Source organism: Ambystoma mexicanum, chromosome 14, assembly GCF_040938575.1.
Source record: "Ambystoma mexicanum isolate Mex_15411 chromosome 14, UKY_AmexF1_1, whole genome shotgun sequence".
Taxonomy (NCBI): domain Eukaryota; kingdom Metazoa; phylum Chordata; class Amphibia; order Caudata; family Ambystomatidae; genus Ambystoma; species Ambystoma mexicanum.
Window position 1 is genome coordinate 566,808,487 of NC_090940.1, and position 27,933 is coordinate 566,836,419.

Here is a 27,933-nt window from a genome sequence, read left to right on the forward strand (position 1 = left end):
TTCAGGGTGTAGGATCCATTTTCTGTGCCCAAAATATTTTTGGGAAATTCAGTGGTCTAGGATGCTGGTTAATGCCCCTTTCAAGCTGCAAATGTTTTTGGGTCATTCAGAGCTCTCTGACAGTTTTTGGGCCACCAACATTTTCTGGACTTTAGGGGGTCTAGGATGTCTGTAAACCCCTTTTTTGGGCCTCCAAAGTTTTCAACCTTTTTGCAGGCCTAAGATGCATTTTAAGGCCTTTTTTGCCTGCTAACATATTCTGAACGTTCACGGGTGTAGGATGCATTTTCCGTGCCCAAAATATTTTTGGGAAATTCAGTCGTCTAGGATGCGGGTTAATGCCCCTTTCAGGCTGCAAATGTTTTTGGGACATTCAGAGCTCTCTGACACAGTTTTTGGGCCACAAACCTTTTCTGGACTTTAGGGGGTCTAGGATGTCTGTAAAGCCCTTTTTTGGGCCTCCAAAGTTTTCAACCTTTTTGCAGGCCTTAGATGCATTTTAAGGGCTTTTTTGGCTGCTAACATATACTGAACGTTCAAGGGTATAGGATTCATTTTTTCGTCCCTAATATATTTTTGGGATTTTCAGTGGTCTAGGATGTGGGTTAATGCCCCTTTCAGGCTGCAAATGTTTTTGGGACATTCAGAGCTCTCTGACACAGTTTTTGGGCCACAAACATTTTCTGGACTTTAGGGGGTCTAGGATGTCTGTAAAGCCCTTTTTTGGGCCTCCAAAGTTTTCAATGTTTTTACAGGCCTTAGATGCATTTTAAGGGCTTTTTTGGCTGGTAACATATACTGAACGTTCAAGGGTATAGGATTCATTTTTTCATCCCCAATATATTTTTGGGATTTTCAGTGGTCTAGGATGCGGGTTAATGCCCCTTTCAGGCTGCAAATGTTTTTGGGACATTCAGAGCTCTCTGACACAGTTTTTGGGCCACCAACATTTTCTGGACTTTAGGGGGTCTAGGATGCCTGTAAACCCCTTTTTTGGGCCTTCAAAGTTTTCAACTTTTTTGCAGGCCTAAGATGCATTTTAAGGCCTTTTTTGCCTGCTAACGTATTCTGAAAGTTCACGGGTGTAGGATGCATTTTCCGTGCCCAAAATATTTTTGGGAAATTCAGTCGTCTAGAATGCGGGTTAATGCCCCTTTCAGGCTATAAATGTTTTTGGGACATTCAGAGCTCTCTGACACAGTTTTTGGGCCACAAACATTTTCTGGACTTTAGGGGGTCTAGGATGTCTGTAAAGCCCTTTTTTGGGCCTCCAAAGTTTTCAACTTTTTTGCAGGCCTTAGAGGCATTTTAAGGGCTTTTTTGGCTGCTAACATATACTGAACGTTCAGGGGTATAGGATTCATTTTTTCGTTCCCAATATATTTTTGGGATTTTCAGTGGTCTAGGATGCGGGTTAATGCCCCTATCAGGCTGCAAATGTTTTTGGGACATTCAGAGCTCTCTGACACAGTTTTTGGGCCACAAACATTTTCTGGACTTTAGGGGCTCTAGGATGTCTGTAAAGCCCATTGTTTGGGCCTCCAAAGTTTTCAACCTTTTTGCAGGCCTAAGATGCATTTTAAGGCTTTTTTGGGCTGCTAACATATACTGAACTTTCAGGGTGTAGGATGCATTTTCTTTGCCCAAAATATTTTTGGGAAATTCAGTGGTCTAGGATGCTGGTTAATGCCCCTTTCAAGCTGCAAATGTTTTTGGGTCAATCAGAGCTCTCTGACAGTTTTTGGGCCACCAACATTTTCTGGACTTTAGGGGGTCTAGGATGTCTGTAAACCCCTTTTTTGGGCCTTCAAAGTTTTCAACCTTTTTGCAGGCCTAAGATGCATTTTAAGGCCTTTTTTGCCTGCTAACATATTCTGAACGTTCACGGGTGTAGGATGCATTTTCCGTGCCCAAAATATTTTTGGGAAATTCAGTCGTCTAGGATGCGGGTTAATGCCCCTTTCAGGCTGCAAATGTTTTCGGGACATTCAGAGCTCTCTGACACAGTTTTTGGGCCACAAACCTTTTCTGGACTTTAGGGGGTCTAGGATGTCTGTAAAGCCCTTATTTGGGCCTCCAAAGATTTCAACCTTTTTGCAGGCCTTAGATGCATTTTCAGGGCTTTTTTGGCTGCTAACATATACTGAACGTTCAAGGGTATAGGATTCATTTTTTCGTTCCCAAAATATTTTTGGGAAATTCAGTGGTCTAAGATGTGGGTTAATGCCCCTTTCAGGCTGCAAATGTTTTTGGGACATTCAGAGCTCTCTGACACAGTTTTTGGGCCACCAATATTTTCTGGACTTTAGGGGCTCTAGGATGCCTGTAAACCCCTTTTTTGGGCATCCAAAGTTTTCAACCTTTTTGCAGGCCTAAGATGCATTTTAAGGCCTTTTTGGGCTGCTAAAATATACTGAACTTTCAGGGTGTAGGATGCATTTCCCGTGCCCAAAATATTTTTGGGAAATTCAGTGGTCTAGGATGCGGGTTAATGCCCCTTTCAGGCTGCAAATGTTTTTTGGACATTCAGAGCTCTCTGAAACAGTTTTTGGGCCACCAACATTTTCTGGACTTTAGGGGGTCTAGGATGTCTGTAAAGCCCTTTTTTGGGCCTCCAAAGTTTTCAAATTTTTTGCAGGCCTTAGAGGCATTTTAAGGGCTTTTTTGGCTGCTAACATATACTGAACGTTCAGGGGTATAGGATTCATTTTTTCGTTCCCAATATATTTTTGGGATTTTCAGTGGTCTAGGATGCGGGTTAATGCCCCTTTGAGGCTGCAAAGATTTTTGGGACATTCAGAGCTCTCTGACACAGTTTTTGGGCCACCAACATTTTCTGGACTTTAGGGGGTCTAGGATGCCTGTAAACCCCTTTTTTTGGGCCTTCAAAGTTTTCAACCTTTTTGCAGGCCTAAGATGCATTTTAAGGCCTTTTTTGCCTGCTAATATATTCTGAACGTTCACGGGTGTAGGATGCATTTTCCGTGCCCAAAATATTTTTTGGAAATTCAGTCGTCTAGGATGCGGGTTAATGCCCCTTTCAGGATGCAAATGTTTTTGGGACATTCAGAGCTCTCTGACACCGTTTTTGGGCCACCAACATTTTCTGGGCTTTAGGGGGTCTAGGATGTCTGTAAAGCCCTTTTTTGGGCCTCCAAAGTTTTCAACTTTTTTGCAGGCCTTAGAGGCATTTTAAGGGCTTTTTTGGCTGCTAACATATACTGAACGTTCAGGGGTATAGGATTCATTTTTTCGTTCCCAATATATTTTTGGGATTTTCAGTGGTCTAGGATGCGGGTTAATGCCCCTTTCAGGCTGCAAATGTTTTTGGGACATTCAGAGCTCTCTGACACAGTTTTTGGGCCACCAATAATTTCTGGACTTTAGGGGCTCTAGGATGCCTGTAAACCCCTTTTTTGGGCATCCAAAGTTTTTAAACCTTTTTGCAGGCCTAAGATGCATTTTAAGGCTTTTTTGGGCTGCTAACATATACTGAACTTTCAGGGTGTAGGATGCATTTTCTTTGCCCAAAATATTTTTGGGAAATTCAGTGGTCTAGGATGCTGGTTAATGCCCCTTTCAAGCTGCAAATGTTTTTGGGTCAATCAGAGCTCTCTGACAGTTTTTGGGCCACCAACATTTTCTGGACTTTAGGGGGTCTAGGATGTCTGTAAACCCCTTTTTTGGGCCTCCAAAGTTTTCAACCTTTTTGCAGGCCTAAGATGCATTTTAAGGCCTTTTTTGCCTGCTAACATATTCTGAACGTTCACGGGTGTAGGATGCATTTTCCGTGCCCAAAATATTTTTGGGAAATTCAGTCGTCTAGGATGCGGGTTAATGCCCCTTTCAGGCTGCAAATGTTTTGGGGACATTCAGAGCTCTCTGACACAGTTTTTGGGCCACAAACATTTTCTGGACTTTAGGAGGTCTAGGATGTCTGTAAAGCCCTTATTTGGGCCTCCAAAGATTTCAACCTTTTTGCAGGCCTTAGATGCATTTTCAGGGCTTTTTTGGCTGCTAACATATACTGAACGTTCAAGGGTATAGGATTCATTTTTTCGTTCCCAAAATATTTTTGGGAAATTCAGTGGTCTAGGATGTGGGTTAATGCCCCTTTCAGGCTGCAAATGTTTTTGGGACATTCAGAGCTCTCTGACACAGTTTTTGGGCCACCAATATTTTCTGGACTTTAGGGGCTCTAGGATGCCTGTAAACCCCTTTTTTGGGCATCCAAAGTTTTCAACCTTTTTGCAGGCCTAAGATGCATTTTAAGGCCTTTTTGGGCTGCTAAAATATACTGAACTTTCAGGGTGTAGGATGCATTTCCCGTGCCCAAAATATTTTTGGGAAATTCAGTGGTCTAGGATGCGGGTTAATGCCCCTTTCAGGCTGCAAATGTTTTTTGGACATTCAGAGCTCTCTGAAACAGTTTTTGGGCCACCAACATTTTCTGGACTTTAGGGGGTCTAGGATGTCTGTAAAGCCCTTTTTTGGGCCTCCAAAGTTTTCAAATTTTTTGCAGGCCTTAGAGGCATTTTAAGGGCTTTTTTGGCTGCTAACATATACTGAACTTTCAGGGTGTAGGATGCATTTTCTTTGCCCAAAATATTTTTGGGAAATTCAGTGGTCTAGGATGCTGGTTAATGCCCCTTTCAAGCTGCAAATGTTTTTGGGTCAATCAGAGCTCTCTGACAGTTTTTGGGCCACCAACATTTTCTGGACTTTAGGGGCTCTAGGATGCCTGTAAACCCCTTTTTTGGGCATCCAAAGTTTTTAAACCTTTTTGCAGGCCTAAGATGCATTTTAAGGCCTTTTTGGGCTGCTAACATATACTGAACTTTCAGGGTGTAGGATGCATTTTCCGTGCCCAAAATATTTTGGGAAATTCAGTGGTCTAGGATGCTGGTTAATGCCCCTTTCAAGCTGCAAATATTTTTGGGTCATTCAGAGCTCTCTGACAATTTTTGGGCCACCAACATTTTCTGGACTTTAGGGGGTCTAGGATGTCTGTAAACCCCTTTTTTGGGCCTCCAAAGTTTTCAACCTTTTTGCAGGCCTAAGATGCATTTTAAGGCCTTTTTTGCCTGCTAACATATTCTGAACGTTCACGGGTATAGGATTCATTTTTTCGTTCCCAAAATATTTTTGGGAAATTCAGTGGTCTAGGATGCGGGTTAATGCCTCTTTCAGGCTGCAAATGTTTTTGGGACATTCAGAGCTCTCTGACACAGTTTTTGGGCCACAAACATTTTCTGGACTTTAGGGGGTCTAGGATGTCTGTAAAGCCCTTTTTTGTGCCTCCAAAGTTTTCAACCTTTTTGCAGGCCTTAGATGCATTTTAAGGCCTTTTTGGGCTGCTAACATATACTGAACTTTAAGGGTGTAGGATGCATTTTCCGTGCCCAAAATATTTTTGGGAAATTCAGTGGTCTAGGATGCGGGTTCATGCCCCTTTCAGGCTGCAAATGTTTTTGGGACATTCAGAGCTCTCTGACACAGTTTTTGGGCCTCAAACATTTTCTGGACTTTAGGGGGTCTAGGATGTCTGTAAAGCTCTTTTTTGGGCCTCCAAAGTTTTCAACCTTTTTGCAGGCCTTAGATGCATTTTCAGGGCTTTTTTGGCTGCTAACATATACTGAACTTTCAGGGTGTAGGATGCATTTTCTGTGCCCAAAATATTTTTGGGAAATTCAGTGGTCTAGGATGCAATGCCCCTTTCAAGCTGCAAATGATTTTGGGTCATTCAGAGCTCTCTGACAGTTTTTGGGCCACCAACATTTTCTGGACTTTAGGGGGTCTAGGATGTCTGTAAACCCCTTTTTTGGGCCTCCAAAGTTTTCAACCTTTTTGCAGGCCTAAGATGCATTTTAAGGCCTTTTTTGCCTGCTAACATATTCTGAACGTTCACGGGTGTAGGATGCATTTTCCGTGCCCAAAATATTTTTGGGAAATTCAGTCGTCTAGGATGCGGGTTAATGCCCCTTTGAGGCTGCAAATGTTTTTGGGACATTCAGAGCTCTCTGACACAGTTTTTGGGCCACAAACCTTTTCTGGACTTTAGGGGGTCTAGGATGTCTGTAAAGCCCTTTTTTGGGCCTCCAAAGTTTTCAACCTTTTTGCAGGCCTTAGATGCATTTTAAGGGCTTTTTTGGCTGCTAACATATACTGAACGTTCAAGGGTATAGGATTAATTTTTTCGTCCCTAATATATTTTTGGGATTTTCAGTGGTCTAGGATGTGGGTTAATGCCCCTTTCAGGCTGCAAATGTTTTTGGGACATTCAGAGCTCTCTGGCACAGTTTTTGGGCCACAAACATTTTCTGGACTTTAGGGGGTCTAGGATGTCTGTAAAGCCCTTTTTTGGACCTCCAAAGTTTTCAATGTTTTTACAGGCCTTAGATGCATTTTAAGGGCTTTTTTGGCTGCTAACATATACTGAACGTTCAGGGGTATAGGATTCATTTTTTCGTTCCCAATATATTTTTGGGATTTTCAGTGGTCTAGGATGCGGGTTAATGCCCCTTTGAGGCTGCAAAGATTTTTGGGACATTCAGAGCTCTCTGACACAGTTTTTGGGCCACCAACATTTTCTGGACTTTAGGGGGTCTAGGATGCCTGTAAACCCCTTTTTTTGGGCCTTCAAAGTTTTCAACCTTTTTGCAGGCCTAAGATGCATTTTAAGGCCTTTTTGGGCTGCTAAAATATACTGAACTTTCAGGGTGTAGGATGCATTTCCCGTGCCCAAAATATTTTTGGGAAATTCAGTGGTCTAGGATGCGGGTTAATGCCCCTTTCAGGCTGCAAATGTTTTTTGGACATTCAGAGCTCTCTGAAACAGTTTTTGGGCCACCAACATTTTCTGGACTTTAGGGGGTCTAGGATGTCTGTAAAGCCCTTTTTTGGGCCTCCAAAGTTTTCAAATTTTTTGCAGGCCTTAGAGGCATTTTAAGGGCTTTTTTGGCTGCTAACATATACTGAACGTTCAGGGGTATAGGATTCATTTTTTCGTTCCCAATATATTTTTGGGATTTTCAGTGGTCTAGGATGCGGGTTAATGCCCCTTTGAGGCTGCAAAGATTTTTGGGACATTCAGAGCTCTCTGACACAGTTTTTGGGCCACCAACATTTTCTGGACTTTAGGGGGTCTAGGATGCCTGTAAACCCCTTTTTTTGGGCCTTCAAAGTTTTCAACCTTTTTGCAGGCCTAAGATGCATTTTAAGGCCTTTTTTGCCTGCTAATATATTCTGAACGTTCACGGGTGTAGGATGCATTTTCCGTGCCCAAAATATTTTTTGGAAATTCAGTCGTCTAGGATGCGGGTTAATGCCCCTTTCAGGATGCAAATGTTTTTGGGACATTCAGAGCTCTCTGACACCGTTTTTGGGCCACCAACATTTTCTGGGCTTTAGGGGGTCTAGGATGTCTGTAAAGCCCTTTTTTGGGCCTCCAAAGTTTTCAACTTTTTTGCAGGCCTTAGAGGCATTTTAAGGGCTTTTTTGGCTGCTAACATATACTGAACGTTCAGGGGTATAGGATTCATTTTTTCGTTCCCAATATATTTTTGGGATTTTCAGTGGTCTAGGATGCGGGTTAATGCCCCTTTCAGGCTGCAAATGTTTTTGGGACATTCAGAGCTCTCTGACACAGTTTTTGGGCCACCAATAATTTCTGGACTTTAGGGGCTCTAGGATGCCTGTAAACCCCTTTTTTGGGCATCCAAAGTTTTCAACCTTTTTGCAGGCCTAAGATGCATTTTAAGGCTTTTTTGGGCTGCTAACATATACTGAACTTTCAGGGTGTAGGATGCATTTTCTTTGCCCAAAATATTTTTGGGAAATTCAGTGGTCTAGGATGCTGGTTAATGCCCCTTTCAAGCTGCAAATGTTTTTGGGTCAATCAGAGCTCTCTGACAGTTTTTGGGCCACCAACATTTTCTGGACTTTAGGGGGTCTAGGATGTCTGTAAACCCCTTTTTTGGGCCTCCAAAGTTTTCAACCTTTTTGCAGGCCTAAGATGCATTTTAAGGCCTTTTTTGCCTGCTAACATATTCTGAACGTTCACGGGTGTAGGATGCATTTTCCGTGCCCAAAATATTTTTGGGAAATTCAGTCGTCTAGGATGCGGGTTAATGCCCCTTTCAGGCTGCAAATGTTTTGGGGACATTCAGAGCTCTCTGACACAGTTTTTGGGCCACAAACATTTTCTGGACTTTAGGAGGTCTAGGATGTCTGTAAAGCCCTTATTTGGGCCTCCAAAGATTTCAACCTTTTTGCAGGCCTTAGATGCATTTTCAGGGCTTTTTTGGCTGCTAACATATACTGAACGTTCAAGGGTATAGGATTCATTTTTTCGTTCCCAAAATTTTTTTGGGAAATTCAGTGGTCTAGGATGCGGGTTAATGCCCCTTTCAGGCTGCAAATGTTTTTTGGACATTCAGAGCTCTCTGAAACAGTGTTTGGGCCACCAACATTTTCTGGACTTTAGGGGGTCTAGGATGTCTGTAAAGCCCTTTTTTGGGCCTCCAAAGTTTTCAAATTTTTTGCAGGCCTTAGAGGCATTTTAAGGGCTTTTTTGGCTGCTAACATATACTGAACGTTCAGGGGTATAGGATTCATTTTTTCGTTCCCAATATATTTTTGGGATTTTCAGTGGTCTAGGATGCGGGTTAATGCCCCTTTCAGGCTGCAAATGTTTTTGGGACATTCAGAGCTCTCTGACACAGTTTTTGGGCCACCAATAATTTCTGGACTTTAGGGGCTCTAGGATGCCTGTAAACCCCTTTTTTGGGCATCCAAAGTTTTCAACCTTTTTGCAGGCCTAAGATGCATTTTAAGGCCTTTTTGGGCTGCTAACATATACTGAACTTTCAGGGTGTAGGATGCATTTTCCGTGCCCAAAATATTTTGGGAAATTCAGTGGTCTAGGATGCTGGTTAATGCCCCTTTCAAGCTGCAAATATTTTTGGGTCATTCAGAGCTCTCTGACAGTTTTTGGGCCACCAACATTTTCTGGACTTTAGGGGGTCTAGGATGTCTGTAAACCCCTTTTTTGGGCCTCCAAAGTTTTCAACCTTTTTGCAGGCCTAAGATGCATTTTAAGGCCTTTTTTGCCTGCTAACATATTCTGAACGTTCACGGGTATAGGATTCATTTTTTCGTTCCCAAAATATTTTTGGGAAATTCAGTGGTCTAGGATGCGGGTTAATGCCCCTTTCAGGCTGCAAATGTTTTTGGGACATTCAGAGCTCTCTGACACAGTTTTTGGGCCACCAATATTTTCTGGACTTTAGAGGCTCTAGGATGCCTGTAAACCCCTTTTTTGGGCATCCAAAGTTTTCAACCTTTTTGCAGGCCTAAGATGCATTTTAAGGCCCTTTTGGGCTGCTAGCATATACTGAACTTTCAGGGTGAAGGATGCATTTCCCGTGCCCAAAATATTTTTGGGAAATTCAGTGGTCTAGGATGCGGGTTAATGCCCCTTTCAGGCTGCAAATGTTTTTGGGACATTCAGAGCTCTCTGACACAGTTTTTGGGCCACAAACCTTTTCTGGACTTTAAGGGGCCTAGGATGTCTGTAAAGCCCTTTTTTGGGCCTCCAAAGTTTTCAACCTTTTTGCAGGCCTAAGATGCATTTTAAGGCCTTTTTTGCCTGCTAACATATTCTGAACGTTCACGGGTGTAGGATGCATTTTCCGTGCCCAAAATATTTTTGGGAAATTCAGTCGTCTAGGATGCGGGTTAATGCCCCTTTCAGGCTGCAAATGTTTTTGGGACATTCAGAGCTCTCTGACACAGTTTTTGGGCCACAAACATTTTCTGGACTTTAGGGGGTCTAGGATGTCTGTAAAGCCCTTTTTTGGGCCTCCAAAGATTTCAACCTTTTTGTAGGCCTTAGATGCATTTTCAGGGCTTTTTTGGCTGCTAACATATACTGAACGTTCAAGGGTATAGGATTCATTTTTTCGTTCCCAAAATATTTTTGGGAAATTCAGTGGTCTAGGATGCGGGTTAATGCCCCTTTCAGGCTGCAAATGTTTTTGGGACATTCAGAGCTCTCTGACACAGTTTTTGGGCCACCAATATTTTCTGGACTTCAGGGGCTCTAGGATGCCTGTAAACCCCTTTTTTGGGCATCCAAAGTTTTCAACCTTTTTGCAGGCCTAAGATGCATTTTAATGCCCTTTTGGGCTGCTAGCATATACTGAACTTTCAGGGTGAAGGATGCATTTCCCGTGCCCAAAATATTTTTGGGAAATTCAGTGGTCTAGGATGCGGGTTCATGCCCCTTTCAAGCTGCAAATGTTTTTGGGTCATTCAGAGCTCTCTGACACAGTTTTTGGGCCACCAACATTTTCTGGACTTTAGGGGGTCTAGGATGTCTGTAAAGCTCTTTTTTGGGCCTCCAAAGTTTTCAACCTTTTTGCAGGCCTTAGATGCATTTTCAGGGCTTTTTTGGCTGCTAACATATACTGAACGTTCACAGGTGTAGGATGCATTTTCCGTGCCCAAAATATTTTTGGGAAATTCAGTCGTCCAGGATGCGGATTAATGCCCCTTTCAGGCTGCAAATGTTTTTGGGACATTCAGAGCTCTCTGACACAGTTTTTGGGCTACAAACCTTTTCTGGACTTTAGGGGGTCTAGGATGTCTGTAAAGCCCTTTTTTGGGCCTCCAAAGTTTTCAACCTTTTTGCAGGCCTTAGATGCATTTTAAGGGCTTTTTTGGCTGCTAACATATACTGAACGTTCAGGGGTATAGGATTCATTTTTTCGTTCCCAATATATTTTTTGGGATTTTCAGTGGTCTAGGATGCGGGTTAATGCCCCTTTCAGGCTGCAAATGTTTTTGGGACATTCAGAGCTCTCTGACACAGTTTTTGGGCCACCAATAATTTCTGGACTTTAGGGGCTCTAGGATGCCTGTAAACCCCTTTTTTGGGCATCCAAAGTTTTCAACCTTTTTGCAGGCCTAAGATGCATTTTAAGGCCTTTTTGGGCTGCTAACATATACTGAACTTTCAGGGTGTAGGATGCATTTTCCGTGCCCAAAATATTTTGGGAAATTCAGTGGTCTAGGATGCTGGTTAATGCCCCTTTCAAGCTGCAAATATTTTTGGGTCATTCAGAGCTCTCTGACAGTTTTTGGGCCACCAACATTTTCTGGACTTTAGGGGGTCTAGGATGTCTGTAAACCCCTTTTTTGGGCCTCCAAAGTTTTCAACCTTTTTGCAGGCCTAAGATGCATTTTAAGGCCTTTTTTGCCTGCTAACATATTCTGAACGTTCACGGGTGTAGGATGCATTTTCCGTGCCCAAAATATTTTTGGGAAATTCAGTGGTCTAGGATGCGGGTTAATGCCCCTTTCAGGCTGCAAATGTTTTTGGGACATTCAGAGCTCTCTGACACAGTTTTTGGGCCACAAACATTTTCTGGACTTTAGGGGGTCTAGGATGTCTGTAAAGCCCTTTTTTGGGCCTCCAAAGATTTCAACCTTTTTGTAGGCCTTAGATGCATTTTCAGGGCTTTTTTGGCTGCTAACATATACTGAACGTTCAAGGGTATAGGATTCATTTTTTCGTTCCCAAAATATTTTTGGGAAATTCAGTGGTCTAGGATGCGGGTTAATGCCCCTTTCAGGCTGCAAATGTTTTTGGGACATTCAGAGCTCTCTGACACAGTTTTTGGGCCACCAATATTTTCTGGACTTCAGGGGCTCTAGGATGCCTGTAAACCCCTTTTTTGGGCATCCAAAGTTTTCAACCTTTTTGCAGGCCTAAGATGCATTTTAAGGCCCTTTTGGGCTGCTAGCATATACTGAACTTTCAGGGTGAAGGATGCATTTCCCGTGCCCAAAATATTTTTGGGAAATTCAGTGGTCTAGGATGCGGGTTAATGCCTCTTTCAGGCTGCAAATGTTTTTGGGACATTCAGAGCTCTCTGACACAGTTTTTGGGCCACAAACATTTTCTGGACTTTAGGGGGTCTAGGATGTCTGTAAAGCCCTTTTTTGTGCCTCCAAAGTTTTCAACCTTTTTGCAGGCCTTAGATGCATTTTAAGGCCTTTTTGGGCTGCTAACATATACTGAACTTTAAGGGTGTAGGATGCATTTTCCGTGCCCAAAATATTTTTGGGAAATTCAGTGGTCTAGGATGCGGGTTCATGCCCCTTTCAAGCTGCAAATGTTTTTGGGTCATTCAGAGCTCTCTGACACAGTTTTTGGGCCACCAACATTTTTTGGACTTTAGGGGGTCTAGGATGTCTGTAAAGCTCTTTTTTGGGCCTCCAAAGTTTTCAACCTTTTTGCAGGCCTTAGATGCATTTTCAGGGCTTTTTTGGCTGCTAACATATACTGAACGTTCACAGGTGTAGGATGCATTTTCCGTGCCCAAAATATTTTTGGGAAATTCAGTCGTCCAGGATGCGGATTAATGCCCCTTTCAGGCTGCAAATGTTTTTGGGACATTCAGAGCTCTCTGACACAGTTTTTGGGCTACAAACCTTTTCTGGACTTTAGGGGGTCTAGGATGTCTGTAAAGCCCTTTTTTGGGCCTCCAAAGTTTTCAACCTTTTTGCAGGCCTTAGATGCATTTTAAGGGCTTTTTTGGCTGCTAACATATACTGAACGTTCAAGGGTATAGGATTCATTTTTTCGTCCCTAATATATTTTTGGGATTTTCAGTGGTCTAGGATGTGGGTTAATGCCCCTTTCAGGCTGCAAATGTTTTTGGGACATTCAGAGCTCTCTGACACAGTTTTTGGGCCACAAACATTTTCTGGACTTTAGGGGGTCTAGGATGTCTGTAAAGCCCTTTTTTGGGCCTCCAAAGTTTTCAATGTTTTTACAGGCCTTAGATGCATTTTAAGGGCTTTTTTGGCTGGTAACATATACTGAACGTTCAAGGGTATAGGATTCATTTTTTCATCCCCAATATATTTTTGGGATTTTCAGTGGTCTAGGATGCGGGTTAATGCCCCTTTCAGGCTGCAAATGTTTTTGGGACATTCAGAGCTCTCTGACACAGTTTTTGGGCCACCAACATTTTCTGGACTTTAGGGGGTCTAGGATGCCTGTAAACCCCTTTTTTGGGCCTTCAAAGTTTTCAACTTTTTTGCAGGCCTAAGATGCATTTTAAGGCCTTTTTTGCCTGCTAACGTATTCTGAAAGTTCACGGGTGTAGGATGCATTTTCCGTGCCCAAAATATTTTTGGGAAATTCAGTCGTCTAGAATGCGGGTTAATGCCCCTTTCAGGCTGTAAATGTTTTTGGGACATTCAGAGCTCTCTGACACAGTTTTTGGGCCACAAACATTTTCTGGACTTTAGGGGGTCTAGGATGTCTGTAAAGCCCTTTTTTGGGCCTCCAAAGTTTTCAACTTTTTTGCAGGCCTTAGAGGCATTTTAAGGGCTTTTTTGGCTGCTAACATATACTGAACGTTCAGGGGTATAGGATTCATTTTTTCGTTCCCAATATATTTTTGGGATTTTCAGTGGTCTAGGATGCGGGTTAATGCCCCTTTTAGGCTGCAAATGTTTTTGGGACATTCAGAGCTCTCTGACACAGTTTTTGGGCCACCAACATTTTCTGGACTTTAGGGTGTCTAGGATGCTTGTAAACCCCTTTTTTGGGCCTTCAAAGTTTTCAACCTTTTTGCAGGCCTAAGAAGCATTTTAAGGCCTTTTTTGGGCTGCTAACATATTCTGAACGTTCACGGGTGTAGGATGCATTTTCCGTGCCCAAAATATTTTTGGGAAATTCAGTCGTCTAGGATGCGGGTTAATGCCCCTTTCAGGCTGCAAATGTTTTTGGGACATTCAGAGCTCTCTGACACAGTTTTTGGGCCACAAACATTTTCTGGACTTTAGGGGGTCTAGGATGTCTGTAAAGCCCATTCTTTGGGCCTCCAAAGTTTTCAACTTTTTTGCAGGCCTTAGAGGCATTTTAAGGGCTTTTTTGGCTGCTAACATATACTGAACGTTCAGGGGTATAGGATTCATTTTTTCGTTCCCAATATATTTTTGGGATTTTCAGTGGTCTAGGATGCGGGTTAATGCCCCTTTCAGGCTGCAAATGTTTTTGGGACATTCAGAGCTCTCTGACACAGTTTTTGGGCCACCAATATTTTCTGGACTTTGGGGGGTCTAGGATGTCTGTAAAGCCCATTCTTTGGGCATCCAAAGTTTTCAACCTTTTTGCAGGCCTAAGATGCATTTTAAGGCCTTTTTGGGCTGCTAACATATACTGAACTTTCAGGGTGTAGGATGGATTTTCCGTGCCCAAAATATTTTTGGGAAATTCAGTGGTCTAGGGTGCGGGTTAATGCTCCTTTCAAGCTGCAAATGTTTTTGGGTCATTCCGAGCTCTCTGACAGTTTTTGGGCCACCATCATTTTCTGGACTTTAGGGGGTCTAGGATGTCTGTAAACCCCTTTTTTGGGCCTCCAAAGTTTTCAACCTTTTTGCAGGCCTAAGATGTATTTTAAGGCCTTTTTTGCCTGCTAACATATTCTGAACGTTCACGGGTGTAGGATGCATTTTCCGTGCCCAAAATATTTTTGGGAAATTCAGTCGTCTAGGATGCGGGTTAATGCCCCTTTCAGGCTGCAAATGTTTTTGGGACATTCAGAGCTCTCTGACACAGTTTTTGGGCCACAAACCTTTTCTGGACTTTAGGGGGTCTAGGATGTCTGTAAAGCCCTTTTTTGGGCCTCCAAAGTTTTCAACCTTTTTGCAGGCCTTAGATGCATTTTAAGGGCTTTTTTGGCTGCTAACATATACTGAACGTTCAAGGGTATAGGATTCATTTTTTCGTCCCTAATATATTTTTGGGATTTTCAGTGGTCTAGGATGTGGGTTAATGCCCCTTTCAGGCTGCAAATGTTTTTGGGACATTCAGAGCTCTCTGACACAGTTTTTGGGCCACAAACATTTTCTGGACTTTGGGGGGTCTAGGATGTCTGTAAAGCCCTTTTTTGTGCCTCCAAAGTTTTCAACCTTTTTGCAGGCCTTAGATGCATTTTAAGGCCTTTTTGGGCTGCTAACATATACTGAACTTTAAGGGTGTCGGATGCATTTTCCGTGCCCAAAATATTTTTGGGAAATTCAGTGGTCTAGGATGCGGGTTCATGCCCCTTTCAGGCTGCAAATGTTTTTGGGACATTCAGACTCTCTGACACAGTTTTTGGGCCTCAAACATTTTCTGGACTTTAGGGGGTCTGGGATGTCTGTAAAGCTCTTTTTTGGGCCTCCAAAGTTTTCAACCTTTTTGCAGGCCTTAGATGCATTTTCAGGGCTTTTTTGGCTGCTAACATATACTGAACTTTCAGGGTGTAGGATCCATTTTCTGTGCCCAAAATATTTTTGGGAAATTCAGTGGTCTAGGATGCTGGTTAATGCCCCTTTCAAGCTGCAAATGTTTTTGGGTCATTCAGAGCTCTCTGACAGTTTTTGGGCCACCAACATTTTCTGGACTTTAGGGGGTCTAGGATGTCTGTAAACCCCTTTTTTGGGCCTCCAAAGTTTTCAACCTTTTTGCAGGCCTAAGATGCATTTTAAGGCCTTTTTTGCCTGCTAACATATTCTGAACGTTCACGGGTGTAGGATGCATTTTCCGTGCCCAAAATATTTTTGGGAAATTCAGTCGTCTAGGATGCGGGTTAATGCCCCTTTCAGGCTGCAAATGTTTTTGGGACATTCAGAGCTCTCTGACACAGTTTTTGGGCCACAAACCTTTTCTGGACTTTAGGGGGTCTAGGATGTCTGTAAAGCCCTTTTTTGGGCCTCCAAAGTTTTCAACCTTTTTGCAGGCCTTAGATGCATTTTAAGGGCTTTTTTGGCTGCTAACATATACTGAACGTTCAAGGGTATAGGATTCATTTTTTCGTCCCTAATATATTTTTGGGATTTTCAGTGGTCTAGGATGTGGGTTAATGCCCCTTTCAGGCTGCAAATGTTTTTGGGACATTCAGAGCTCTCTGACACAGTTTTTGGGCCACAAACATTTTCTGGACTTTAGGGGGTCTAGGATGTCTGTAAAGCCCTTTTTTGGGCCTCCAAAGTTTTCAATGTTTTTACAGGCCTTAGATGCATTTTAAGGGCTTTTTTGGCTGGTAACATATACTGAACGTTCAAGGGTATAGGATTCATTTTTTCATCCCCAATATATTTTTGGGATTTTCAGTGGTCTAGGATGCGGGTTAATGCCCCTTTCAGGCTGCAAATGTTTTTGGGACATTCAGAGCTCTCTGACACAGTTTTTGGGCCACCAACATTTTCTGGACTTTAGGGGGTCTAGGATGCCTGTAAACCCCTTTTTTGGGCCTTCAAAGTTTTCAACTTTTTTGCAGGCCTAAGATGCATTTTAAGGCCTTTTTTGCCTGCTAACGTATTCTGAAAGTTCACGGGTGTAGGATGCATTTTCCGTGCCCAAAATATTTTTGGGAAATTCAGTCGTCTAGAATGCGGGTTAATGCCCCTTTCAGGCTATAAATGTTTTTGGGACATTCAGAGCTCTCTGACACAGTTTTTGGGCCACAAACATTTTCTGGACTTTAGGGGGTCTAGGATGTCTGTAAAGCCCTTTTTTGGGCCTCCAAAGTTTTCAACTTTTTTGCAGGCCTTAGAGGCATTTTAAGGGCTTTTTTGGCTGCTAACATATACTGAACGTTCAGGGGTATAGGATTCATTTTTTCGTTCCCAATATATTTTTGGGATTTTCAGTGGTCTAGGATGCGGGTTAATGCCCCTATCAGGCTGCAAATGTTTTTGGGACATTCAGAGCTCTCTGACACAGTTTTTGGGCCACAAACATTTTCTGGACTTTAGGGGCTCTAGGATGTCTGTAAAGCCCATTGTTTGGGCCTCCAAAGTTTTCAACCTTTTTGCAGGCCTAAGATGCATTTTAAGGCTTTTTTGGGCTGCTAACATATACTGAACTTTCAGGGTGTAGGATGCATTTTCTTTGCCCAAAATATTTTTGGGAAATTCAGTGGTCTAGGATGCTGGTTAATGCCCCTTTCAAGCTGCAAATGTTTTTGGGTCAATCAGAGCTCTCTGACAGTTTTTGGGCCACCAACATTTTCTGGACTTTAGGGGGTCTAGGATGTCTGTAAACCCCTTTTTTGGGCCTTCAAAGTTTTCAACCTTTTTGCAGGCCTAAGATGCATTTTAAGGCCTTTTTTGCCTGCTAACATATTCTGAACGTTCACGGGTGTAGGATGCATTTTCCGTGCCCAAAATATTTTTGGGAAATTCAGTCGTCTAGGATGCGGGTTAATGCCCCTTTCAGGCTGCAAATGTTTTCGGGACATTCAGAGCTCTCTGACACAGTTTTTGGGCCACAAACCTTTTCTGGACTTTAGGGGGTCTAGGATGTCTGTAAAGCCCTTATTTGGGCCTCCAAAGATTTCAACCTTTTTGCAGGCCTTAGATGCATTTTCAGGGCTTTTTTGGCTGCTAACATATACTGAACGTTCAAGGGTATAGGATTCATTTTTTCGTTCCCAAAATATTTTTGGGAAATTCAGTGGTCTAAGATGTGGGTTAATGCCCCTTTCAGGCTGCAAATGTTTTTGGGACATTCAGAGCTCTCTGACACAGTTTTTGGGCCACCAATATTTTCTGGACTTTAGGGGCTCTAGGATGCCTGTAAACCCCTTTTTTGGGCATCCAAAGTTTTCAACCTTTTTGCAGGCCTAAGATGCATTTTAAGGCCTTTTTGGGCTGCTAAAATATACTGAACTTTCAGGGTGTAGGATGCATTTCCCGTGCCCAAAATATTTTTGGGAAATTCAGTGGTCTAGGATGCGGGTTAATGCCCCTTTCAGGCTGCAAATGTTTTTTGGACATTCAGAGCTCTCTGAAACAGTTTTTGGGCCACCAACATTTTCTGGACTTTAGGGGGTCTAGGATGTCTGTAAAGCCCTTTTTTGGGCCTCCAAAGTTTTCAAATTTTTTGCAGGCCTTAGAGGCATTTTAAGGGCTTTTTTGGCTGCTAACATATACTGAACGTTCAGGGGTATAGGATTCATTTTTTCGTTCCCAATATATTTTTGGGATTTTCAGTGGTCTAGGATGCGGGTTAATGCCCCTTTGAGGCTGCAAAGATTTTTGGGACATTCAGAGCTCTCTGACACAGTTTTTGGGCCACCAACATTTTCTGGACTTTAGGGGGTCTAGGATGCCTGTAAACCCCTTTTTTTGGGCCTTCAAAGTTTTCAACCTTTTTGCAGGCCTAAGATGCATTTTAAGGCCTTTTTTGCCTGCTAATATATTCTGAACGTTCACGGGTGTAGGATGCATTTTCCGTGCCCAAAATATTTTTTGGAAATTCAGTCGTCTAGGATGCGGGTTAATGCCCCTTTCAGGATGCAAATGTTTTTGGGACATTCAGAGCTCTCTGACACCGTTTTTGGGCCACCAACATTTTCTGGGCTTTAGGGGGTCTAGGATGTCTGTAAAGCCCTTTTTTGGGCCTCCAAAGTTTTAAAACTTTTTGCAGGCCTAAGATGCATTTTAAGGCTTTTTTGGGCTGCTAACATATACTGAACTTTCAGGGTGTAGGATGCATTTTCTTTGCCCAAAATATTTTTGGGAAATTCAGTGGTCTAGGATGCTGGTTAATGCCCCTTTCAAGCTGCAAATGTTTTTGGGTCAATCAGAGCTCTCTGACAGTTTTTGGGCCACCAACATTTTCTGGACTTTAGGGGGTCTAGGATGTCTGTAAACCCCTTTTTTGGGCCTCCAAAGTTTTCAACCTTTTTGCAGGCCTAAGATGCATTTTAAGGCCTTTTTTGCCTGCTAACATATTCTGAACGTTCACGGGTGTAGGATGCATTTTCCGTGCCCAAAATATTTTTGGGAAATTCAGTCGTCTAGGATGCGGGTTAATGCCCCTTTCAGGCTGCAAATGTTTTGGGGACATTCAGAGCTCTCTGACACAGTTTTTGGGCCACAAACATTTTCTGGACTTTAGGAGGTCTAGGATGTCTGTAAAGCCCTTATTTGGGCCTCCAAAGATTTCAACCTTTTTGCAGGCCTTAGATGCATTTTCAGGGCTTTTTTGGCTGCTAACATATACTGAACGTTCAAGGGTATAGGATTCATTTTTTCGTTCCCAAAATATTTTTGGGAAATTCAGTGGTCTAGGATGTGGGTTAATGCCCCTTTCAGGCTGCAAATGTTTTTGGGACATTCAGAGCTCTCTGACACAGTTTTTGGGCCACCAATATTTTCTGGACTTTAGGGGCTCTAGGATGCCTGTAAACCCCTTTTTTGGGCATCCAAAGTTTTCAACCTTTTTGCAGGCCTAAGATGCATTTTAAGGCCTTTTTGGGCTGCTAAAATATACTGAACTTTCAGGGTGTAGGATGCATTTCCCGTGCCCAAAATATTTTTGGGAAATTCAGTGGTCTAGGATGCGGGTTAATGCCCCTTTCAGGCTGCAAATGTTTTTTGGACATTCAGAGCTCTCTGAAACAGTTTTTGGGCCACCAACATTTTCTGGACTTTAGGGGGTCTAGGATGTCTGTAAAGCCCTTTTTTGGGCCTCCAAAGTTTTCAAATTTTTTGCAGGCCTTAGAGGCATTTTAAGGGCTTTTTTGGCTGCTAACATATACTGAACTTTCAGGGTGTAGGATGCATTTTCTTTGCCCAAAATATTTTTGGGAAATTCAGTGGTCTAGGATGCTGGTTAATGCCCCTTTCAAGCTGCAAATGTTTTTGGGTCAATCAGAGCTCTCTGACAGTTTTTGGGCCACCAACATTTTCTGGACTTTAGGGGCTCTAGGATGCCTGTAAACCCCTTTTTTGGGCATCCAAAGTTTTTAAACCTTTTTGCAGGCCTAAGATGCATTTTAAGGCCTTTTTGGGCTGCTAACATATACTGAACTTTCAGGGTGTAGGATGCATTTTCCGTGCCCAAAATATTTTGGGAAATTCAGTGGTCTAGGATGCTGGTTAATGCCCCTTTCAAGCTGCAAATATTTTTGGGTCATTCAGAGCTCTCTGACAATTTTTGGGCCACCAACATTTTCTGGACTTAAGGGGGTCTAGGATGTCTGTAAACCCCTTTTTTGGGCCTCCAAAGTTTTCAACCTTTTTGCAGGCCTAAGATGCATTTTAAGGCCTTTTTTGCCTGCTAACATATTCTGAACGTTCACGGGTATAGGATTCATTTTTTCGTTCCCAAAATATTTTTGGGAAATTCAGTGGTCTAGGATGCGGGTTAATGCCTCTTTCAGGCTGCAAATGTTTTTGGGACATTCAGAGCTCTCTGACACAGTTTTTGGGCCACAAACATTTTCTGGACTTTAGGGGGTCTAGGATGTCTGTAAAGCCCTTTTTTGTGCCTCCAAAGTTTTCAACCTTTTTGCAGGCCTTAGATGCATTTTAAGGCCTTTTTGGGCTGCTAACATATACTGAACTTTAAGGGTGTAGGATGCATTTTCCGTGCCCAAAATATTTTTGGGAAATTCAGTGGTCTAGGATGCGGGTTCATGCCCCTTTCAGGCTGCAAATGTTTTTGGGACATTCAGAGCTCTCTGACACAGTTTTTGGGCCTCAAACATTTTCTGGACTTTAGGGGGTCTAGGATGTCTGTAAAGCTCTTTTTTGGGCCTCCAAAGTTTTCAACCTTTTTGCAGGCCTTAGATGCATTTTCAGGGCTTTTTTGGCTGCTAACATATACTGAACTTTCAGGGTGTAGGATGCATTTTCTGTGCCCAAAATATTTTTGGGAAATTCAGTGGTCTAGGATGCAATGCCCCTTTCAAGCTGCAAATGATTTTGGGTCATTCAGAGCTCTCTGACAGTTTTTGGGCCACCAACATTTTCTGGACTTTAGGGGGTCTAGGATGTCTGTAAACCCCTTTTTTGGGCCTCCAAAGTTTTCAACCTTTTTGCAGGCCTAAGATGCATTTTAAGGCCTTTTTTGCCTGCTAACATATTCTGAACGTTCACGGGTGTAGGATGCATTTTCCGTGCCCAAAATATTTTTGGGAAATTCAGTCGTCTAGGATGCGGGTTAATGCCCCTTTGAGGCTGCAAATGTTTTTGGGACATTCAGAGCTCTCTGACACAGTTTTTGGGCCACAAACCTTTTCTGGACTTTAGGGGGTCTAGGATGTCTGTAAAGCCCTTTTTTGGGCCTCCAAAGTTTTCAACCTTTTTGCAGGCCTTAGATGCATTTTAAGGGCTTTTTTGGCTGCTAACATATACTGAACGTTCAAGGGTATAGGATTAATTTTTTCGTCCCTAATATATTTTTGGGATTTTCAGTGGTCTAGGATGTGGGTTAATGCCCCTTTCAGGCTGCAAATGTTTTTGGGACATTCAGAGCTCTCTGGCACAGTTTTTGGGCCACAAACATTTTCTGGACTTTAGGGGGTCTAGGATGTCTGTAAAGCCCTTTTTTGGACCTCCAAAGTTTTCAATGTTTTTACAGGCCTTAGATGCATTTTAAGGGCTTTTTTGGCTGCTAACATATACTGAACGTTCAGGGGTATAGGATTCATTTTTTCGTTCCCAATATATTTTTGGGATTTTCAGTGGTCTAGGATGCGGGTTAATGCCCCTTTGAGGCTGCAAAGATTTTTGGGACATTCAGAGCTCTCTGACACAGTTTTTGGGCCACCAACATTTTCTGGACTTTAGGGGGTCTAGGATGCCTGTAAACCCCTTTTTTTGGGCCTTCAAAGTTTTCAACCTTTTTGCAGGCCTAAGATGCATTTTAAGGCCTTTTTGGGCTGCTAAAATATACTGAACTTTCAGGGTGTAGGATGCATTTCCCGTGCCCAAAATATTTTTGGGAAATTCAGTGGTCTAGGATGCGGGTTAATGCCCCTTTCAGGCTGCAAATGTTTTTTGGACATTCAGAGCTCTCTGAAACAGTTTTTGGGCCACCAACATTTTCTGGACTTTAGGGGGTCTAGGATGTCTGTAAAGCCCTTTTTTGGGCCTCCAAAGTTTTCAAATTTTTTGCAGGCCTTAGAGGCATTTTAAGGGCTTTTTTGGCTGCTAACATATACTGAACGTTCAGGGGTATAGGATTCATTTTTTCGTTCCCAATATATTTTTGGGATTTTCAGTGGTCTAGGATGCGGGTTAATGCCCCTTTGAGGCTGCAAAGATTTTTGGGACATTCAGAGCTCTCTGACACAGTTTTTGGGCCACCAACATTTTCTGGACTTTAGGGGGTCTAGGATGCCTGTAAACCCCTTTTTTTGGGCCTTCAAAGTTTTCAACCTTTTTGCAGGCCTAAGATGCATTTTAAGGCCTTTTTTGCCTGCTAATATATTCTGAACGTTCACGGGTGTAGGATGCATTTTCCGTGCCCAAAATATTTTTTGGAAATTCAGTCGTCTAGGATGCGGGTTAATGCCCCTTTCAGGATGCAAATGTTTTTGGGACATTCAGAGCTCTCTGACACCGTTTTTGGGCCACCAACATTTTCTGGGCTTTAGGGGGTCTAGGATGTCTGTAAAGCCCTTTTTTGGGCCTCCAAAGTTTTCAACTTTTTTGCAGGCCTTAGAGGCATTTTAAGGGCTTTTTTGGCTGCTAACATATACTGAACGTTCAGGGGTATAGGATTCATTTTTTCGTTCCCAATATATTTTTGGGATTTTCAGTGGTCTAGGATGCGGGTTAATGCCCCTTTCAGGCTGCAAATGTTTTTGGGACATTCAGAGCTCTCTGACACAGTTTTTGGGCCACCAATAATTTCTGGACTTTAGGGGCTCTAGGATGCCTGTAAACCCCTTTTTTGGGCATCCAAAGTTTTCAACCTTTTTGCAGGCCTAAGATGCATTTTAAGGCTTTTTTGGGCTGCTAACATATACTGAACTTTCAGGGTGTAGGATGCATTTTCTTTGCCCAAAATATTTTTGGGAAATTCAGTGGTCTAGGATGCTGGTTAATGCCCCTTTCAAGCTGCAAATGTTTTTGGGTCAATCAGAGCTCTCTGACAGTTTTTGGGCCACCAACATTTTCTGGACTTTAGGGGGTCTAGGATGTCTGTAAACCCCTTTTTTGGGCCTCCAAAGTTTTCAACCTTTTTGCAGGCCTAAGATGCATTTTAAGGCCTTTTTTGCCTGCTAACATATTCTGAACGTTCACGGGTGTAGGATGCATTTTCCGTGCCCAAAATATTTTTGGGAAATTCAGTCGTCTAGGATGCGGGTTAATGCCCCTTTCAGGCTGCAAATGTTTTGGGGACATTCAGAGCTCTCTGACACAGTTTTTGGGCCACAAACATTTTCTGGACTTTAGGAGGTCTAGGATGTCTGTAAAGCCCTTATTTGGGCCTCCAAAGATTTCAACCTTTTTGCAGGCCTTAGATGCATTTTCAGGGCTTTTTTGGCTGCTAACATATACTGAACGTTCAAGGGTATAGGATTCATTTTTTCGTTCCCAAAATTTTTTTGGGAAATTCAGTGGTCTAGGATGCGGGTTAATGCCCCTTTCAGGCTGCAAATGTTTTTTGGACATTCAGAGCTCTCTGAAACAGTTTTTGGGCCACCAACATTTTCTGGACTTTAGGGGGTCTAGGATGTCTGTAAAGCCCTTTTTTGGGCCTCCAAAGTTTTCAAATTTTTTGCAGGCCTTAGAGGCATTTTAAGGGCTTTTTTGGCTGCTAACATATACTGAACGTTCAGGGGTATAGGATTCATTTTTTCGTTCCCAATATATTTTTGGGATTTTCAGTGGTCTAGGATGCGGGTTAATGCCCCTTTCAGGCTGCAAATGTTTTTGGGACATTCAGAGCTCTCTGACACAGTTTTTGGGCCACCAATAATTTCTGGACTTTAGGGGCTCTAGGATGCCTGTAAACCCCTTTTTTGGGCATCCAAAGTTTTCAACCTTTTTGCAGGCCTAAGATGCATTTTAAGGCCTTTTTGGGCTGCTAACATATACTGAACTTTCAGGGTGTAGGATGCATTTTCCGTGCCCAAAATATTTTGGGAAATTCAGTGGTCTAGGATGCTGGTTAATGCCCCTTTCAAGCTGCAAATATTTTTGGGTCATTCAGAGCTCTCTGACAGTTTTTGGGCCACCAACATTTTCTGGACTTTAGGGGGTCTAGGATGTCTGTAAACCCCTTTTTTGGGCCTCCAAAGTTTTCAACCTTTTTGCAGGCCTAAGATGCATTTTAAGGCCTTTTTTGCCTGCTAACATATTCTGAACGTTCACGGGTATAGGATTCATTTTTTCGTTCCCAAAATATTTTTGGGAAATTCAGTGGTCTAGGATGCGGGTTAATGCCCCTTTCAGGCTGCAAATGTTTTTGGGACATTCAGAGCTCTCTGACACAGTTTTTGGGCCACCAATATTTTCTGGACTTTAGAGGCTCTAGGATGCCTGTAAACCCCTTTTTTGGGCATCCAAAGTTTTCAACCTTTTTGCAGGCCTAAGATGCATTTTAAGGCCCTTTTGGGCTGCTAGCATATACTGAACTTTCAGGGTGAAGGATGCATTTCCCGTGCCCAAAATATTTTTGGGAAATTCAGTGGTCTAGGATGCGGGTTAATGCCCCTTTCAGGCTGCAAATGTTTTTGGGACATTCAGAGCTCTCTGACACAGTTTTTGGGCCACAAACCTTTTCTGGACTTTAAGGGGCCTAGGATGTCTGTAAAGCCCTTTTTTGGGCCTCCAAAGTTTTCAACCTTTTTGCAGGCCTTAGATGCATTTTAAGGGCTTTTTTGGCTGCTAACATATACTGAACGTTCAAGGGTATAGGATTCATTTTTTCATCCCCAATATATTTTTGGGATTTTCAGTGGTCTAGGATGCGGGTTAATGCCCCTTTCAGGCTGCAAATGTTTTTGGGACATTCAGAGCTCTCTGACACAGTTTTTGGGCCACCAACATTTTCTGGACTTTAGGGGGTCTAGGATGTCTGTAAACCCCTTTTTTGGGGCATCCAAAGTTTTCAACCTTTTTGCAGGCCTAAGATGCATTTTAAGGCCTTTTTTGCCTGCTAACATATTCTGAACGTTCACGGGTGTAGGATGCATTTTCCGTGCCCAAAATATTTTTGGGAAATTCAGTCGTCTAGGATGCGGGTTAATGCCCCTTTCAGGCTGCAAATGTTTTTGGGACATTCAGAGCTCTCTGACACAGTTTTTGGGCCACAAACCTTTTCTGGACTTTAGGGGGTCTAGGATGTCTGTAAAGCCCTTTTTTCGGCCTCCTTTTTTGGGCTGCTAACAGATACTGAACTTTCAGGGGTGTAGGATGCATTTTTCGTGCCCAATATATTTTTTGGAATTTCAGTGGTCTAGGATGCGGGTTAATGCCCCTTTGAGGCTGCAAATGTTTTTGGGACATTCAGAGCTCTCTGACACAGTTTTTGGGCCACAAACCTTTTCTGGACTTTAGGGGGTCTAGGATGTCTGTAAAGCCCTTTTTTGGGCCTCCAAAGTTTTCAACCTTTTTGCAGGCCTTAGATGCATTTTAAGGGCTTTTTTGGCTGCTAACATATACTGAACGTTCAAGGGTATAGGATTAATTTTTTCGTCCCTAATATATTTTTGGGATTTTCAGTGGTCTAGGATGTGGGTTAATGCCCCTTTCAGGCTGCAAATGTTTTTGGGACATTCAGAGCTCTCTGGCACAGTTTTTGGGCCACAAACATTTTCTGGACTTTAGGGGGTCTAGGATGTCTGTAAAGCCCTTTTTTGGACCTCCAAAGTTTTCAATGTTTTTACAGGCCTTAGAGGCATTTTAAGGGCTTTTTTGGCTGCTAACATATACTGAACGTTCAGGGGTATAGGATTCATTTTTTCGTTCCCAATATATTTTTGGGATTTTCAGTGGTCTAGGATGCGGGTTAATGCCCCTTTCAGGCTGCAAATGTTTTTGGGACATTCAGAGCTCTCTGACACAGTTTTTGGGCCACCAATAATTTCTGGACTTTAGGGGCTCTAGGATGCCTGTAAACCCCTTTTTTGGGCATCCAAAGTTTTTAAACCTTTTTGCAGGCCTAAGATGCATTTTAAGGCTTTTTTGGGCTGCTAACATATACTGAACTTTCAGGGTGTAGGATGCATTTTCTTTGCCCAAAATATTTTTGGGAAATTCAGTGGTCTAGGATGCTGGTTAATGCCCCTTTCAAGCTGCAAATGTTTTTGGGTCAATCAGAGCTCTCTGACAGTTTTTGGGCCACCAACATTTTCTGGACTTTAGGGGGTCTAGGATGTCTGTAAACCCCTTTTTTGGGCCTCCAAAGTTTTCAACCTTTTTGCAGGCCTAAGATGCATTTTAAGGCCTTTTTTGCCTGCTAACATATTCTGAACGTTCACGGGTGTAGGATGCATTTTCCGTGCCCAAAATATTTTTGGGAAATTCAGTCGTCTAGGATGCGGGTTAATGCCCCTTTCAGGCTGCAAATGTTTTGGGGACATTCAGAGCTCTCTGACACAGTTTTTGGGCCACAAACATTTTCTGGACTTTAGGAGGTCTAGGATGTCTGTAAAGCCCTTATTTGGGCCTCCAAAGATTTCAACCTTTTTGCAGGCCTTAGATGCATTTTCAGGGCTTTTTTGGCTGCTAACATATACTGAACGTTCAAGGGTATAGGATTCATTTTTTCGTTCCCAAAATATTTTTGGGAAATTCAGTGGTCTAGGATGTGGGTTAATGCCCCTTTCAGGCTGCAAATGTTTTTGGGACATTCAGAGCTCTCTGACACAGTTTTTGGGCCACCAATATTTTCTGGACTTTAGGGGCTCTAGGATGCCTGTAAACCCCTTTTTTGGGCATCCAAAGTTTTCAACCTTTTTGCAGGCCTAAGATGCATTTTAAGGCCTTTTTGGGCTGCTAAAATATACTGAACTTTCAGGGTGTAGGATGCATTTCCCGTGCCCAAAATATTTTTGGGAAATTCAGTGGTCTAGGATGCGGGTTAATGCCCCTTTCAGGCTGCAAATGTTTTTTGGACATTCAGAGCTCTCTGAAACAGTTTTTGGGCCACCAACATTTTCTGGACTTTAGGGGGTCTAGGATGTCTGTAAAGCCCTTTTTTGGGCCTCCAAAGTTTTCAAATTTTTTGCAGGCCTTAGAGGCATTTTAAGGGCTTTTTTGGCTGCTAACATATACTGAACTTTCAGGGTGTAGGATGCATTTTCTTTGCCCAAAATATTTTTGGGAAATTCAGTGGTCTAGGATGCTGGTTAATGCCCCTTTCAAGCTGCAAATGTTTTTGGGTCAATCAGAGCTCTCTGACAGTTTTTGGGCCACCAACATTTTCTGGACTTTAGGGGCTCTAGGATGCCTGTAAACCCCTTTTTTGGGCATCCAAAGTTTTTAAACCTTTTTGCAGGCCTAAGATGCATTTTAAGGCCTTTTTGGGCTGCTAACATATACTGAACTTTCAGGGTGTAGGATGCATTTTCCGTGCCCAAAATATTTTGGGAAATTCAGTGGTCTAGGATGCTGGTTAATGCCCCTTTCAAGCTGCAAATATTTTTGGGTCATTCAGAGCTCTCTGACAATTTTTGGGCCACCAACATTTTCTGGACTTTAGGGGGTCTAGGATGTCTGTAAACCCCTTTTTTGGGCCTCCAAAGTTTTCAACCTTTTTGCAGGCCTAAGATGCATTTTAAGGCCTTTTTTGCCTGCTAACATATTCTGAACGTTCACGGGTATAGGATTCATTTTTTCGTTCCCAAAATATTTTTGGGAAATTCAGTGGTCTAGGATGCGGGTTAATGCCTCTTTCAGGCTGCAAATGTTTTTGGGACATTCAGAGCTCTCTGACACAGTTTTTGGGCCACAAACATTTTCTGGACTTTAGGGGGTCTAGGATGTCTGTAAAGCCCTTTTTTGTGCCTCCAAAGTTTTCAACCTTTTTGCAGGCCTTAGATGCATTTTAAGGCCTTTTTGGGCTGCTAACATATACTGAACTTTAAGGGTGTAGGATGCATTTTCCGTGCCCAAAAT